The following is a 16,321-nucleotide window of genomic DNA, read 5'->3' as shown; positions in this document are numbered from 1 at the left end:
ATAGTCAATCCAACTAGCATGATTAGAATTGCAGTAGGTTCTAAAGAATCGCCCAATTTCCCTCATGTATCTCTCTGAAGGGTTTCCTGACGGATGATAAGCTGAAATAAGAATGTGACTTATATTTTCATCTTCAACAAAAGCTTTCCATACTCCAGGAGTAAATTGAGTCCCATTGTCTGATAAGATTTTCTGAGGTTTTCCAAACCTGCCAAAATAGTCTCCTCTGATTTTTGAAATAATGCTCTTACTGTTTGCCTTGCGAAGAGGGTATAACTTAATGAATTTTGAAAAAACATCAACCATAACAAAAATGTAGCAATAGCCTCCTCTCGTCTTCGGTAATGGTCCATATAAGTCGACAGCGACTAACTCGGGTTGTTCTTTTGGTAAGATGTTTTGCATCAATCCTCGACAAGTTTGGTTGGATACTTTTACTCTTTGGCACCTGTCACAAACCGACAAAATTTTTCTAACCCTCCTGGCTATGTTGTTAAAGTACACATTTTCTTGGATTTTCTGGATACACTTTTGAATCCCACAATGACCAAAACTTTCACGAATGTACTTGATGAGTACACTGATGTACTGTTCAGGCCAACATAATTTCCATACATTGCTATCTACACTGTTTCTCTTGAATAGAATCCCCTTGTAGATTTTGTAATAATCTCCCACTTTTTCATGTCCCTTTTTCCCTAAATAACTTTTGACCAGTTTACAGTTCTCATCGTGGTTCTGATTCTGTCGGATGTCATTACAAATGTCTCTGATTTCTTGTTCATTGTCCACCCCTCTTAAATACATAATTTTGAATTCTTTTTCACATTCCCCACTGTCACCTTCAAAGTCACCCCCCACAGGTAGTCTAGATAAAGCATCAGCAACTACATTATCGCGTCCTCTAAGATATTTTATTGAGTAATTAAATTGTTGAAACAAGAGTGCCCACCTGGTAATCCTTCCATGATGCAACCTACATTCTTGAATATAAATTAATGCCTTATGGTCTGTGTAGGCAACTACCTGGTTTCCCAATAAATAATTTCTGAATTTAGAAAATGCCCAGTAAATGGCCAAAAGCTCTTTCTTGGTAACAGTGTATTGCCTCTCATGTTTTTTCAAGGTTCGACTAGCAAAAGCAATAGACCTGTGTTCTATTTTACCATTTATATTTACTTCTTGGAAAAGGTGAGCACCTAGGCCATAATCACTACTATCTGCCATAATGCAAAAAGGTAAACTTAAATTAGGACGGTACAAAATTTGACTGTTACATAACTGTGTTTTTATTTCTTCAAAAGCAGCTTCACATTCCTGATCCCAAACCCACATTGCGTTAAGACTTGGAGCATTTAGAGCTTGGGTACTAATGAACTTTCTGTAGTAATCGCACATCCCGAAAAATGACTTTAGTTGTTTCTTGGTTTTTGGAATTGGGAATTTTGCAATTGCCTCGAGTTTTTCAGGATCTGGCAAAATACCTTCCTCAGAAATACTGTGCCCCAGAAACTTCAATTTTTTCATACCAAACTTACATTTAGATAATTTAAGTGACATTCCCCCTTTCCTTAATCTATTGCAAACCTCCCTCAAAGTATTAACATGTTCTTCCCAAGTTTCTCCAGTGATCAAAATGTCATCTACATACACAGTTAATTTTGATAAAAGATCTTTTCCCAAAACAAAGTCAAGTGCTCTAATGAATTCGGCTACTGAGACATTAAGCCCAAATGGTACCACACAATACTGGTAACATCTTCCCCCATACAAAAAGGCAGTATACTTTCTGGAATCATTTTCTAATTCTACTTGGTGAAATCCTGATGTGAGATCTAAACTGGTCATGTATTTCATTCTTTCAAATTTATGAAGTAATTCGTCTATATTCTCGGGATGATCGGTCACTCTTTCCAGATATTTATTTAGGTGTCTTGAATCTAGTACAAGCCTGACACTGCCATCACGTTTTGCAACCACTACCAAAGGATTATTGTATTGGCTCTTACTTCTCTCAATGATGCCCCACTCTTCCATCTTTTGAAGTTCCTTTTCTACATCTTTTCTCTTTGCAATGGGTACACTATAAGGTTTTATAAAGAATGGCTCATGTGGTTTTAATCTGAGTTTACATTGATAATTCTTTACTCTGCCAGGTCTATCATCAAAAACATCACAGTAATTCCACAATAATCTTTCTAACTCTACCTTCTGTTCTTGGTTCAAATTATCTGATTCCCGTAATTTTTCTTGAACTATATCCCCATATTCTCCATCATCATAATCCTCAGTAATTTCCTCTACACAATTACCACTGTCTTTAGAAAATGTAACGTCCCTAATTTCAATTCCCTTATCAGTACAGTTTTGAACTGACATGTCAGTACCGGAACATACTCTCGTCTTAGGATCAATAAAGGTAAACAAACTCTTTTCCCAATCAAATGCTGCATTAGCTTTTAATATCCAGTCCATACCCAACAGTACATTCTCATTTAGGTCACTTATTACAAGACATCCTTGAGTAAACTGTACATCATTTATACTGAAGGACAACAACATCTGTCTATTAACAATTTTGTTCAGTTTGCCGGTAATGCCTCTAATTTTTATTCCAACAACTGGTAATTCAACAAAGTCAGGATCATGCTTAATTATATCTCTTAATTTGCTTGAAATGGCACTAATTGGACTCCCTGTGTCAATCAAACAATACCCTTCCCAACCTGCAGCTTTAATTTTTATGTATAGACTACCAATAGTGGTGTTTTCCCTTTCTTCCTGTTCTTCATACAAAAGATCTTCTGCTATCTCATCATACCTCTGTTCCATATTTAGGTTTTCTTTATTAGGCAATACTTTCTTCAAACTTCTAGGTCTACTGGAATTTATTGGAATCTCTGGATTACTATTTACCTCACACACATCCTGACTAGTACCCCGTTTGATGATTTCATTAGGCTTAAAAGCAGAAACTGGTTCACAAATTTCCCTTAATTTGATCTTAACATCACTGTCATCACTGTAATCTTTAAATTTGTCCCAAACAGATTTCAAAATAATCTCAGATGTATCAGCACAATCAACCCCCCTGTCTCCTGATGTATTACTAAGCTGAACTGGCACAATCTGATTCTCATGTGGAATGTAGTTAGAGTTCCTGGCACAACTATTCTCAACACTATTGCTTATAACATCCTCCTTAACTTCAACATAAACTATTCCATCCAATTCACCATCAAAATCTTCTAGTACATAATCACCATTAGCCTTAACATCAACATTATCATCATCATTGCCTGAGCTTACACTACAAACACTACTAGTATCACCAACATTACTCACAACACCATCTTCACCAACCACATCCACATGAATATCAGACTTTCCAGAAACTTCAGTACGAACATCATTATGACAACTTACATCTAAAACATCACCACACATAAGTTTGTACAATCCAAAATTATCAAAGTTATCCTTACCTTTCATTTCAGCATTAGGTGCTTCTTCTTGATTATATAAATTTGCAATTATATCATATTCTAAGCCTACTTCATCAAAGGTAGCCTGGTTCCTATTACAGTTGTTTCTAGTATTTTCTCTGATGACATTCCAAAATTTCCTGTCAAATTTAATTTTTTCATTACCTCTATCTACAGATCGATCATAAGCATACTGTCTATACTGGTGAGGTCTCTGATTATAGTGCTGTCTGTTCCGGGTGAAATTAGTCTGATTTTGAAAATTCCTTGCCCGAAACTGACAGACTCTCAGTGGAGCATTTAGTCGTTTAAAGGCCTATGTCTGTCGTTTCCCTGCCTCGGGTTACCTTCTCTCATGTCATTACCCTAGGACCTGTTTCGATTTTCCCATTCTCTGTTTGAATTAAAGTGCTGATCATTCCTACCAAAATTTCTTCTGTCATTGCTATTATAATTATCCCTGTTGTTGTTAAAGTTTCTTCGTTCACTATTATTGTTATTATTTCCACGGTTCGGTTCCCACCCTCTGTGTGATGAACCTACAAAGTCGTTAAATCTGTTGTTTTGTTCAAAGGCTCTATCAAGTTTGTCCACATATTTCAAGAATTGTTCTATGGACTCATCTGGACCATATACTAAACCCCATTGTACTCTTTTCGGAAGTCTCCGTTTTAGTGCATCAATTTGAGTTAGCTCATCAAATGGCTTATCCAGATGCACTAATTTTTGCAACTGTTTCTCACAATAGGCTTTCATTGACCCATCAGATTCACGAAAGCGCCTCACCATCAAGTAATTTCTTTACAAATTTTATCTTAACACTATCTGTCATTATGGACGTGAACTGCTCCTTGCAGAATTGCATGAAGTCTTTTGGGTGTATATTCTTGTCACCGGGATAAGTTTTAATGGGAAAATTTCCCCATACCCCATTACAGCTATTACTAAAACCTTTTTGCAACATAGTTTCTTGTATTTCTACAAATTTTCTGTCTACAGTTTTTTCGACATTACCTACTCTACTACAAATTTCTGTGACCTTTTTGTCAGAATCAGATTTGAAAGATTCAATTTCGCTTTCAAAAAATCGTTTTGTCTGGTCAAATTCATTTCTCAATTGAGAATTTTCCTCATTTACAAAATCAACAACTTTTTTTACTTTTGACTGGTTATTTGAAATTTCGTTACTTAAATCAGTTTCAAGGACAGAAATTTTGCTCTCAACCATGTCCATACGACAACTAAGTTCTTTTTGGTTTGACTCAAAAGTAATTCACCATTCTTCGAGAACCTGATTAGTGTGAGCAATCTGTTCTGTATTTGAATTTATTTCTGATTTTAAATCACACACAGCCTTCGAAATTGACCTGTCCATCTGTTGTTGTGTCTGTTCAATTTGTTGACGTAATTCGGCACGAGAATCGTCCATCTTCGAATTTGTGTTATCCAACTTCAAGTTTAACTCTGAAAACATTAGTTTTAACATTTCCAACATTCCTACACTGTCAGAAGCACTTTCCCTGATAGGTGTACTCACTACACTGCTGTCAATACTGAAATCTGCGTCTTTTTCCATTATTTTAGGAAGCAGGTACTTATCTTAGTGTCCGTCGGCGGTCGTTGGTGTCCGTGTTTTGCGAAATTTCTTCAATTCCAGGATGGTTTCGCTCGGTTGATTCACTCCTCTTCTTGTGACCCCAGAATCGACGTATTTACTTCTGAAGAATGACTGGTCTGTCGTATATCCTCTTCTTGTGGTCCCAAAACAGACATATTTTCTTCTTGTGATCCCAGAAGAGACGTATTTTATTTTGAAGAATCACTGGGTGGTCGTCATATCCTCTGCTTCCTCCACCAAATTATAACATTTCAGCTCCTCAACACCAAATTAAAACGTTCCACTTCAATTTGTTTGCACTTATAGTGATCTCAGCTTCCTCAACCAAATTAAAACGTTGCATTAGGAGGTGTCTGCTTCGTGCAAAAGGTCTCGAGTTCATATTCACGACAACAAGTAATTCTTCATTACAGACGTTTATTTACAAACAGAACTGACAGACTTCACAGACTCAACAACTGACTCTCAGAGCTAACCACACTGCATATCCGAACTGGCAACTGACAACTCCTAGGTGTATTAATATCTTTCCAAACAATGAGAGTCTTTGACAATGTTTTGTTTACAATACGATAGCAATTCACGACTTAAAACTAAATTAGACATTACAGAATTTTAGTACAGATTAAAGAAAGTAAAAGGATCAGTACATATAAATTCTTACAAGCATAATTTCCAAATAGATTTTATAACATTTTTCTACCAGCTTCTGGATAACCTTCACCAGATTTGTACCGATGTTTCCAGAAATATCTTGACATTTGATTCTGGATATTTCTTGAGTGATTTAGAACAACTATTTATATGTAAAATGATTTAAATCGTGTTTCAAAACGTAAATAAATCTTTTTAGCAATATTTCTTGATACAAATCGTCTTTCGAAATTAGGTTATGAAACAGTTTTCACAAGTTTTCGTATTTTTGCAATCATAATATAGAATTTCTCCATAGAAAGTTCCAGAAGTGTGCATTAAACGTTCATTTACAGACTTTCTCTTTAGCTGGTGAGTTTTTAAAAGTATCTTGTCCATATTATACGAAATAATTTAGCTCAAAACTGATAATTTATACAATTAATCAGAGCTACAGCAAACAGTGAGTCTTTCTTTTACAAAATGAAATATAATTACAAAATTGAATGAAAATAGGTTACTAACACTAATATATATTTACATTAATTCTATTTTTGTTCTTTCTGTGCAAAATGCCCTAATATTGACACAGTACAATATTTAAACATCACCAAAGTTTCCCTTTACATTTTGCATATCTGTATCGACATCCCCTAAAAGTCTACAGTATCGAATACTTCAATATGTCCCAATATGTCCTGTAATGTTACACTCTCCACTCCACCAAGAGTGTCTTTCCGCCGTCCACCTAACCTTCGTAACCTCTTGGTACATCCCTATGAAATCCCCAAACCACCTTCCCTACCCTCTGGCTCCTACCCTTGTAACCACCCCCAGTGTAAAACCTGTCCCATACACCCTCTCATGACCACCTACTCCAGTCATGTAACCCGGAAGGTGTACATGGTCAAAGGCAGAGCCACATGTGAAAGCACCCACGCGGTTTACCAACTGACCTGCCTACACAATGAAGCTTTCTGTGTAGGAATAACCAGCAACAAACTGTCCATTCGCATGAATAGACACAGGCAGTGTTTGTTGGTAATGAGGATCACCCTGTGGCTAACCATGCCTTGGTACACAGCCAGCAAATCTTGGCACAGTGTTACACCTTCTGGGCTATCTGGATACTTCCCACTAACACCAACCTATCAGAAATCCAGAGATAGGAACTTGCCCTTCAATATATCCTCTCTTCCCATTACCCACCAGGCCTCAACCTCCACTAATTTCAAGTTGCCGCTCCTCATACCTCATCTATCATTCAACAATATCTTTGCCTCTGTACTTCCACCTCGACTGACATCTCTACCCAAACTCTTTGCCTTTATATGTGAAGCATGTGCACGGATAATGCTGTATGGCACATTTTGTAGTTGTTGGGAAATTGACAAAAACTGTTAGTTCCAGAGAATTAATATGATATAATAATGTAATAGCAGATGTGTATTGTTTGTGCATACAGATTGTGGAAAATACTAATTTCTGGTTTTTAAAATTGTGCTAAACACAGATTTTTTTAAAATAAGCAAGTTTTAAAATGGAATAACGCTGTATGGCAATGGATATACAGTGTTATTCCAGATCAGCCAGTGCTCTGCTGTAATTATAAGGTGTCTAGAATCCAAAAAAAGTAAGTAAGAGATTTAAAACAAGATACTAAATAATATTTATTGTAAACTGAATTGCTTGATCTTAAAAAAGATACAACATTAGTTTATCAAGTGTAGGCTCAAATCTAGTACATTATAGTCAGTCGTCATACTGCAGGTTTTCGTAAAACTGCTTGTATTTTGGTTCCATATATTTTGTCATGTCTTAACAGATCCCTTTTCTTCTCCTTAGGAACTTTCAGTGTCCCGTTATAGAGCAACCAGAATTAAGAAGGCAATGGACAATTTTTTACTTGATGTTCACAACCATGCTTTATAATACAGTGTCTTTCCCATGGGTGAAGCACATTGTGGGTACGGCGCACGCTTGAACCTTGAGGATCCTCACTAGACAGCTTCAACCAAAGTGCATCGGTAATTTTCAAAGCAGGCGGCTTCTTCAGAAGCAGCTCGATGGCTCCTATGTCCTTGAAGTCTTCCATCATTATCTTGTAAATGGTCAGTTTTGAAGGATCAACAAAGGCCTCAGCAATGACGTGCTTCCATTCTGAAGAAACCATAACTTTTGACACTTACTTTCTTTCTTTTCTCGATGACTGCAAAATCCCTGTCACAAGGTAGGAAACTGTGACCCGAACATAAAAACCTCTGATGTATTTCTATAAAGTACTTGCAGTTGATCAGATAGAAATAAAGTGCTAAAACTCTCCAGCTGTTGTTCTGCCTGACACAGTGGTCAGATCAAACAATCAGTTTTCGTTCCATACCTTCTTCAAGCGTATCATAATTGTGCGTCACAAATTTAAGGAGACAGGAAACTATTTCGTCTGAACCTCTCCTTGTGGTGGATTCATCCCACAAATTTATGGTGATGTTTCCAGTACCAACGTCATGAATCATGAAATTATACATGACAGCTGTCTCTGGTAGAATATCATGGACGAGTCAATGTAGGACAATGTAAAACCTGTTATTCCTCTTATCCATTTCCGTATCGTTTTCTTAATTTCGATCTTGTGCAGTTCTATTTCATTTGAAGCTGCAAGTATCTGAGCTAGGTGTTCCGAAACGTAGATTACAATCTGCTTAAAACACACTTTGATAGTATTACCTGCTTATTGACTTATCAGGAAACTTTTCGGTAAACAACCGATACATTCTACAGACGTTGAGATCGGAGTGCAGACTTTCTTTTGAGGATTTATTACTGTTGTAATGGCTCATCTGCTTTGGGAAACTTGATAAGAGCTCTGTCGCCATTTGATATGGCATGTGGCCTATTGCAATGTTTCCTCTACAGTCTTTAGGAGTGATTATTTCACCTTTTACTTTGCATTGCAGAGTCTGCATTCGCCACTGTGTGATGGAGAATATGTCAAGCAATATTTTTTGACACACTTCTTTTGAGTAAACTTTGTATTTGAAAGTAGCTTGTTTCCATGAAGTATTGTCTGTCTTACCTCTCTTGTGTCTGGCTGACACACCTCTTTCCATGGATTTTATTAAGTATGTGGACTGCTCATCATATGTTAAGGTATGATATTCTTCGTACAGCTTTAACTTCATTTCCAGGTTTATGTCCTTGCATCCTTCTTTTGAGCACACTTCTGCATTGCATACACGATCCTCAGTCACGAAAAAAATCACTATTACTACACGATATTCAACTAGATTATCAAATTTCACATTCTTTTTTTTTTATAATATAACATTACTCAGACAGAGTATTCTATTTTTTCGCCAATGATAACTACAGAACTGTGGTTAATTTCATTCATGTTACATACTTTTACTGTAATGTTTTCAGAAGATACACATAACATGTCAGTAGAGCCATGTACTCTACAGGGCACTTTGTCGCTTTACAGGACACATATGCTTCTCTAAAGGCATACACCTTTTTACAAAACCCATACAGCATTATTCCACTCACCTGTGTTGGAGGCTGTTTCGCAGGAGCTACATTTCCTTTTCGTGATTTATGTTCCAGTCCAGCATCACGAAGCCTTTTCCTCTTAATATCCTGCCAACTACCAATGTTAATTTTCTGTGCATTATTTGCACGATGTAGACTGCCATATACAGCATTATTCCACGCGATTCTACGAAATGTCAAAATGTACCATACAGCGTTATTCGTGCACACGCTTCATATGTCTGCTTGTGTCTGTATATGTGCGGATGGATGTGTGTGTGTGTGTGAGAGAGAGAGAGAGAGAGTATATCTGTCCCTTTTTTCCCCCTAAGGTAAGTCTTTCTGCTCCCGGGAATTGAATGACTCCTTACCCTCTCCCTTAAAACCCACATCCTTTCGTCTTTCCCTCTTTCCTGATGAAGCAACCGTAGGTTGCAAAAGCTTGAATTTTGTGTTTGTGTTTGTTTTTGTTTGTGTGTCTATCAACATACCAACACCTTCGTTTGGTAAGTTTCATCATCTTTGATATATAAAAACAAAGATGATGTAACTAACCAAACAAAAGCGTTGGTATGTTGATAGAGGCACTAACAAACACAAACACACACACAAAATTCAAGCTTTCACAACCCACGGTTGCTTCATCAGGAAAGAGGGAGGGAGAGGGAAAAACAAAAGGATGTGGGTTTTAAGGGAGAGGGTAAGGAGTCATTCCAATCCTGGGAGTGGGAAGACTTACCTTAGGGGGAAAAAGGGACAGGTATACACTCGCACACATACACACACATATCCATCTGCACATATATAGACACAAGCAGACATACGTAAAGGCAAAGAGTTTGGGCAGAGATATCAGTCGAGGCAAGATGTTGTTGAATGACAGGTGAGGTATGAGCGGCGGCAACTTGAAATTAGCAGAGATTGAGGCCTGGTGGGTAACAGAAAGAGAGGATATATTGAAAGGCAAATTCCCATTTCTGGAGTTCTCATAGGTTGTTATTAATGGGAAGTATCCAGATAACCCGGAAGGTGTAACACTGTGCTAAGATGTGCTGGCCGTGCACCAAGGCATGTTTAGCCACAGGGTGATCCTCATTACCAACAAACACTGTCTGCCTGTGTCTATTCATGCGAATGGACAGTTTGTTGCTGGTCATTCCCATATAGAAAGCTTCACAATGTAGGCAGGTCAGTTGGTAAATCACATGGGTGCTTTCACACGTGGTTCTGCCTTTGATAGTGTACACCTTCCGGGTTACAGGACTGGAGTAGGTGGTGGTGGGAGGGTGCATGGGACAGGTTTTACACTGGGGGCGGTTACAAGGGTAGGAGCCAGAGGGTAGGGAAGGTGGTTTGGGGATTTCATAGGGATGAACCAAGAGGTTACAAAGGTTAGGTGGACGGCGGAAAGACACTCTTGGTGGAGTGGAGAGGATTTCATGAAGGATGGATCTCATTTCAGGGCAGGATTTGAGGAAGTCGTATCCCTGCTGGAGATCCACATTCAGAGTCTGATCCAGTCCCAGAAAGTATCCTGACACAAGTGGGGCACTTTTGGGGTTCTTCTGTGGGAGGTTCTGGGTTTGAGGGGATGAGGAAGTGTCTCTGATTATTTGCTTCTGTACCTGGTCAGGAGGATAGTTGCGGGATGCGAAAGTTGTTTTCAGGTTGTTGGTGTAATGGTTCAGGGATTCAGGACTGGAGCAGATAAGTTTGCCACGAAGACCTAGGCTGTAGGGAAGGAACCGTTTGATATGGAATGGGTGGCAGCTGTCATAATGGAGGTACTGTTGCTTGTTGGTGGGTTTGATGAGGACAGATGTGTGAAGCTGGCCATTGGACAGTTGGAGGTCAACGTCAAGGAAAGTGGCATGGGATTTGGAGTAGGACCAGGTGAATCTGATGGAACCAAAGGAGTTGAGGTTGGAGAGGAAATTCAGGAGTTGTTCTTCACTGTGAGTCCAGATCATGAAGATGTCGTCAATAAATCTGTACCAAACTTTGGGTTGGCAGGCTTGGGTAACCAAGAAGGCTTCCTCTAAGCGACCCATAAATAGGTTGGCATACGAGGGGGCCATCCTGGTACCCATGGCTGTTCCCTTTAATTGTTGGTATGTCTGGCCTTCAAAAGTGAAGAAGTTGTGGGTCAGAATGAAGCTGGCTAAGGTGACGAGGAAAGAGGTTTTAGGTAGGGTGGCAGGTGATCGGCATGAAAGGAAGTGCTCCATTGCAGCGAGGCCCTGGATGTGCGGGATATTTGTGTATAGGGAAGTGGCATCAATGGTTACAAGGATGGCTTCTGGGGGTAACAGATTGGGTAAGGATTCCAGGCGTTCGAGAAAGTGGTTGGTGTCTATGACTCCTTACCCTCTCCCTTAAAACCCACATCCTTTCGTCTTTCCCTCTCCTTCTCTCTTTCCTGATGAAGCAACCGTGGGTTGTGAGAGCTTGAAGATTGTGTGTATGTTTGTGTTTGTTAGTGTGTCTATCAACATACCAATGCTTTCGTTTGGTAAATTGCTTCATGTTTGTTTTTAGATATTTTTCCCATGTCGAATATTTTCCCTCTATTACATATATATTAAATGTTGTGACTTTCCAAACAGGAAAGTGCTGGTAAGTCACAGCATTTTTTAAATATATTTTTCCCATGTGGGATGTTTCTTTCTATTATACAGGGTGTTACAAAAAGATATGGCCAAACTTTCAGGAAACGTTCCTCACACACAAATAAAGAAAAGATGTTATGTGGACATGTGTCCGGAAACACTTAATTTCTATGTTAGAGCTCATTTTAGTTTCGTCAGTATGTACTGTACTTCCTCGATTCACCGACAGTTGGCCCAATTGAAGGGAGGTAATGTTGACTTCGGTGCTTGTGTGTCATGTGACTCATTGCTCTACAGTACTAGCATCAAGCACATCAGTATGTAGCATCAACAGGTTAGTGTTCATCACGAACGTGGCTTTGCAGTCAGTGCAATGTTTACAAATGTGGAGTCGGCAGATGCCCATTTGATGTATGGATTAGCACGGGGCAATAGCCGTGGCACGGTACGTTTGTATTGAGACAGATTTCTACAACAAAGGTGTCCCGACAGGAAGACGTTCGAAGCAATTGATAGGCGTCTTAGGGAGCACAGAACATTCCATCCTATGACTCGCAACTGGGGAAGACCTAAAACGATGAGGACACCTGCAATGGACAAGGCAATTCTTGGCGCAGTTGACAATAACCCTAATGTCAGCATCAGAGAAGTTGCTGCTGTACAAGGTAATGTTGACCACGTCACTGTATGGAGAGTGCTACGGGAGAACCAGTTGTTTCCGTACCACGTACAGCGTGTGCAGGCACTATCAGCAGCTGATTGGCCGCCATGGGTACACTTCTGCGAATGGTTCATCCAACAATGTGTCAATCCTCATTTCAGTGCAAATGTTCTCTTTACGGATGAGGCTTCATTCCAACGTGATCAAATTGTAAATTTTCACAATCAACGTGTGTGGGCTGACGAGAATCCTCACGCAATTGTGCAATCACGTCATCAACACAGATTTTCTGCGAACATTTGGGCAGGCATTGTTGGGGATGTCTTGATTGGGCCCCATGTTCTTCCACCTATGCTCAATGGAGCACGTTATCATGATTTCATACGGGTTACTCTTCCTGTGCTGCTAGAACATGTGCCTTTACAAGTACAACACAACATGTGGTTCATGCATGATGGAGCTCCTGCACATTTCAGTCAAAGTTTTCGTACGTTTCTCACCAACAGATTCGGTGACCAATGGATTGGTAGAGGCACACCAATTCCATGGCCTCCATGTTCTCCTGACCTCAACCCTCTTGACTTTCATTTATGGGGCCATTTGAAAGCTTTTGTCTACGCAACCCCGGTACCAAATGTAGAGACTCTTTGTGTTCGTATTGTGGACGGCTGTGATACAATACACCATTCTCAAGGGCTGCATCAGCGCATCAGGGATTCCATGCAACGGAGTGTGGATGCATGTATCCTCACTAACGGAGGACATTTTGAACATTTCCTGTAACAAAGTGTTTGAAGTCACACTGGTACATTCTGTTGCTGTGTGTTTCCATTCCATGATTAATGTGATTTGAAGAGAAGTAATAAAATGAGCTCTAACATGGAAAGTAAGCATTTCCGGGCACGTGTCCACATAACATATTTTCTTTTTTTGTGTGTGAGGAATGTTTCCTGAAAGTTTGGCCGTACCTTTTTGTAACACCCTGTATAAAGTAAGTGTATATGTAATACACAGTAATACACATGCCCGTGATACAGCATGAAGACGTAGATTGTATGGGCTGGCCAATGGCACAGCAAGAAGCAATAAATTGTAGGGGCTGAAAAGTAAGAATCATTTGGAAAAGATACTCTGCAAAGAATGTTGTATATATTTCATGTGGATCCTTCCTTCACAAAGATGAAATTTTTTAAATTTTCATGAACAATGGTGTTTGCTGGATGGAATCCCTCATTTACAATAGAGGACACATTTTATCATTCAGCTGCTACTGATGACCTCCCTACGTTAGTGGCAATTGTGTTCAGATTCAGTAGAAGAAACAAAAAATGTTTACTGGAACAAATTAAAATGAAGAGGTAATATCAAGGGTGAGCAACAAACAAGTTGACCCTTAGTAGAATAAAAGAATGGAAAATTTTTAACATTTTGAAAGAAGAATGGTGATTTGTAAGTAACCATTAGAAACATCAACTTCTGAGCCTTTCAAATACCTACGTTAACACTAAACTCTTTGATCAGTTTCTTGAAAGAAAAACACTTGACCACTTGACCACACTATACATTTTGATTTCCCTGAGAGCTGGGGGAGGGGGGGGGCGCAGAGGGCACCTCCTTCTCACTGGGCATGGGTACCCTTGCTGTCATAAGTGGTTTCACAGCTGCTTCCAGTCATTAATACATACTTCGATTTGTTACAAATTGGTGATGGATATTTTTCATAGTGGGGTGGGATCCATCAAGATTTATGACTGAATGACTAGAAGGACAAATTAGGAGACAGAATTGCTGGCCAGTACTTATCTGTGGCCAAATGTGTAGCACTACTCATATACAAAGTAAAAGTAAAAGTGACAACACTTTCTAGCTTTCGGAGCTAATAGTTCTTTCCTTGGGGAGGAGAGAGGGATGGGCTAGGGAAGGTTGAAAATGAAGGACAAATCACTCACTTTCAAACTTCCATATGTCAGACACACAGACCATTACTAAGTGTTGTATGAGCATCAACCAAAACTCCAATTTAGTTCATACTATGTGTTGTCATCCAGCAGAACAGGCATACACATTAATTAAAAGTAACATGAGAAATATGGAGCATGGGATAAGCATAAATGTTTTTTACTTTATTACATTTGAAAGTGTTGTATGGGACTATTAATACTTCTGCACGTGTGATGCAATTGTTTCTTTATTCCAATTGTTTAGGTTTATGCTGTGAAACTACAAATGCACTATCAGCTTCGTCACAAGTAGTGTATGTTCAGTCGCACATGTCTGACAGAACATCACATCTATCTATACAAATGTACCCTATAGGTTTGCTACTTTCAGCTAACAAAGCGTCGGAAACAGACTGCCAAAAGGAAATTGCTACAAGCTCTGGAAAGTCCTTTTACATGTCAGGAAAATGTTCTCCTGTCTAACAGTTTCACATGTAAACAGTTAAAACAAATTGCCATCAGTGTGGTTTGAACATGGGTTTCTGGCATGATGACCTCCTGCTCTACTAACTCACTAACACCAGCTCTATAAAACTATTACTCACACATACGCCTTTATTGTGCTCTGTAGTTCTGGCGTTACTTTAAATTACAATTTATGCAAGTTCTACTGGCTGACAGCACATATCTCAAACTAAATTGGTGTTTTGGTTGATACTCTATCTGCATACAATGTTTGGTACCAATCTGAGTGTCTGCCCTCTGGAAATCTGGGTGTCAGATCCCAGGATGAGAGGGATTAACCTCTAGTGAGGATGAGAACAGGCAAAGATGAAGGTGTATGGATCAGAGTGTGTATGTCAGAGATGATGCATCTGTAAAACATCAGACCAGAGATGTTAAAGACAGTGTGAGAAGTAAAGACAGATAAGGAAAACAGAAATGAATAGTGCAATTAATGATTGGGCCATAAAATGAGTCAAAATATTAAAATTATATATATTAAATTATATATTAAAAATATAAAGAGGAAAGAGAATGGGGGGGGGGGGGGGGGTGTAGATTTAGTCCAGAAGGGCACTTTTCCATCTGCACAGTTCAAGGAAACTGGTGTCGAATGGGGGAATAAAAATGGTCCATGTGGTGTACCAACCTCTTACGTCTGCTGAGTCATGCTGTTCTTCAGCAACTGGGTACTGGGTGCCCCCGAGGCAGACTCATCTGCTATATCCTTTCATGTGCTCAGATAGTTTAGTGTTGGCCAGACCTGTATAAAACACACTCTGATGCCTACATATTCATCATCACCTACCCTCGTCCTCATTACAGGAAGGTTTCTCTCCACCTGAGGTCTGAGTGACCTATCCTTCCTTTTTAACCTTCCCTACCCTATCCTTCTCTCCTCCCCTAAGAAGGAACTATTAGTCTTCTGAAAGCTAAGAAGTGTAACACTTTTACTTTTTTTGGAATTATCAGCACCTCTAAATATTTTCCCCTGCGAGGGTACTGGTGAGCAACTGTGTCTCATAACTTATTGCTTTTCTTCACTGAATGTTTCTTTGATACAATTACCTGAATAAAAGGATATAAGATGGCAAAGTGCAGCTATTACGTATTCAACATCCTTGAAATTTTTTTCCGAAGATTAGTTCTACAGGGCATAGTCTATGAATGAATGAATGAATGAAAGAGAGTATTAAATATTGTACGCAATAGCTATTTAAACTTTGTGTATTTCCAGTACCAACATAGAATTTCAAAAATAAATTATGTTTTTAATTTATTCTCTGAAGCACGTTGTATAGGAGTTCCAGAACACCTCCCAAAGAATTCAATGAATTGCATAT

The 16,321-nt window shown here is 39.0% G+C and overlaps 1 protein-coding gene across 1 annotated transcript in view; it reads right to left on the bottom strand.

Moving 5' to 3' along the window:
* LOC126284097 (DNA (cytosine-5)-methyltransferase 3B-like) overlaps nt 1-16,321 on the bottom strand; it is a 338,027-nt gene that overhangs the window by 191,381 nt on the left and 130,325 nt on the right. The window lies entirely within an intron of this gene.

Source organism: Schistocerca gregaria, chromosome 1, assembly GCF_023897955.1.
Source record: "Schistocerca gregaria isolate iqSchGreg1 chromosome 1, iqSchGreg1.2, whole genome shotgun sequence".
Lineage (NCBI taxonomy): Eukaryota > Metazoa > Arthropoda > Insecta > Orthoptera > Acrididae > Schistocerca > Schistocerca gregaria.
Note: the sequence above shows the minus strand (reverse complement) of the source record. Positions and strands in the feature narration are given on the sequence as shown.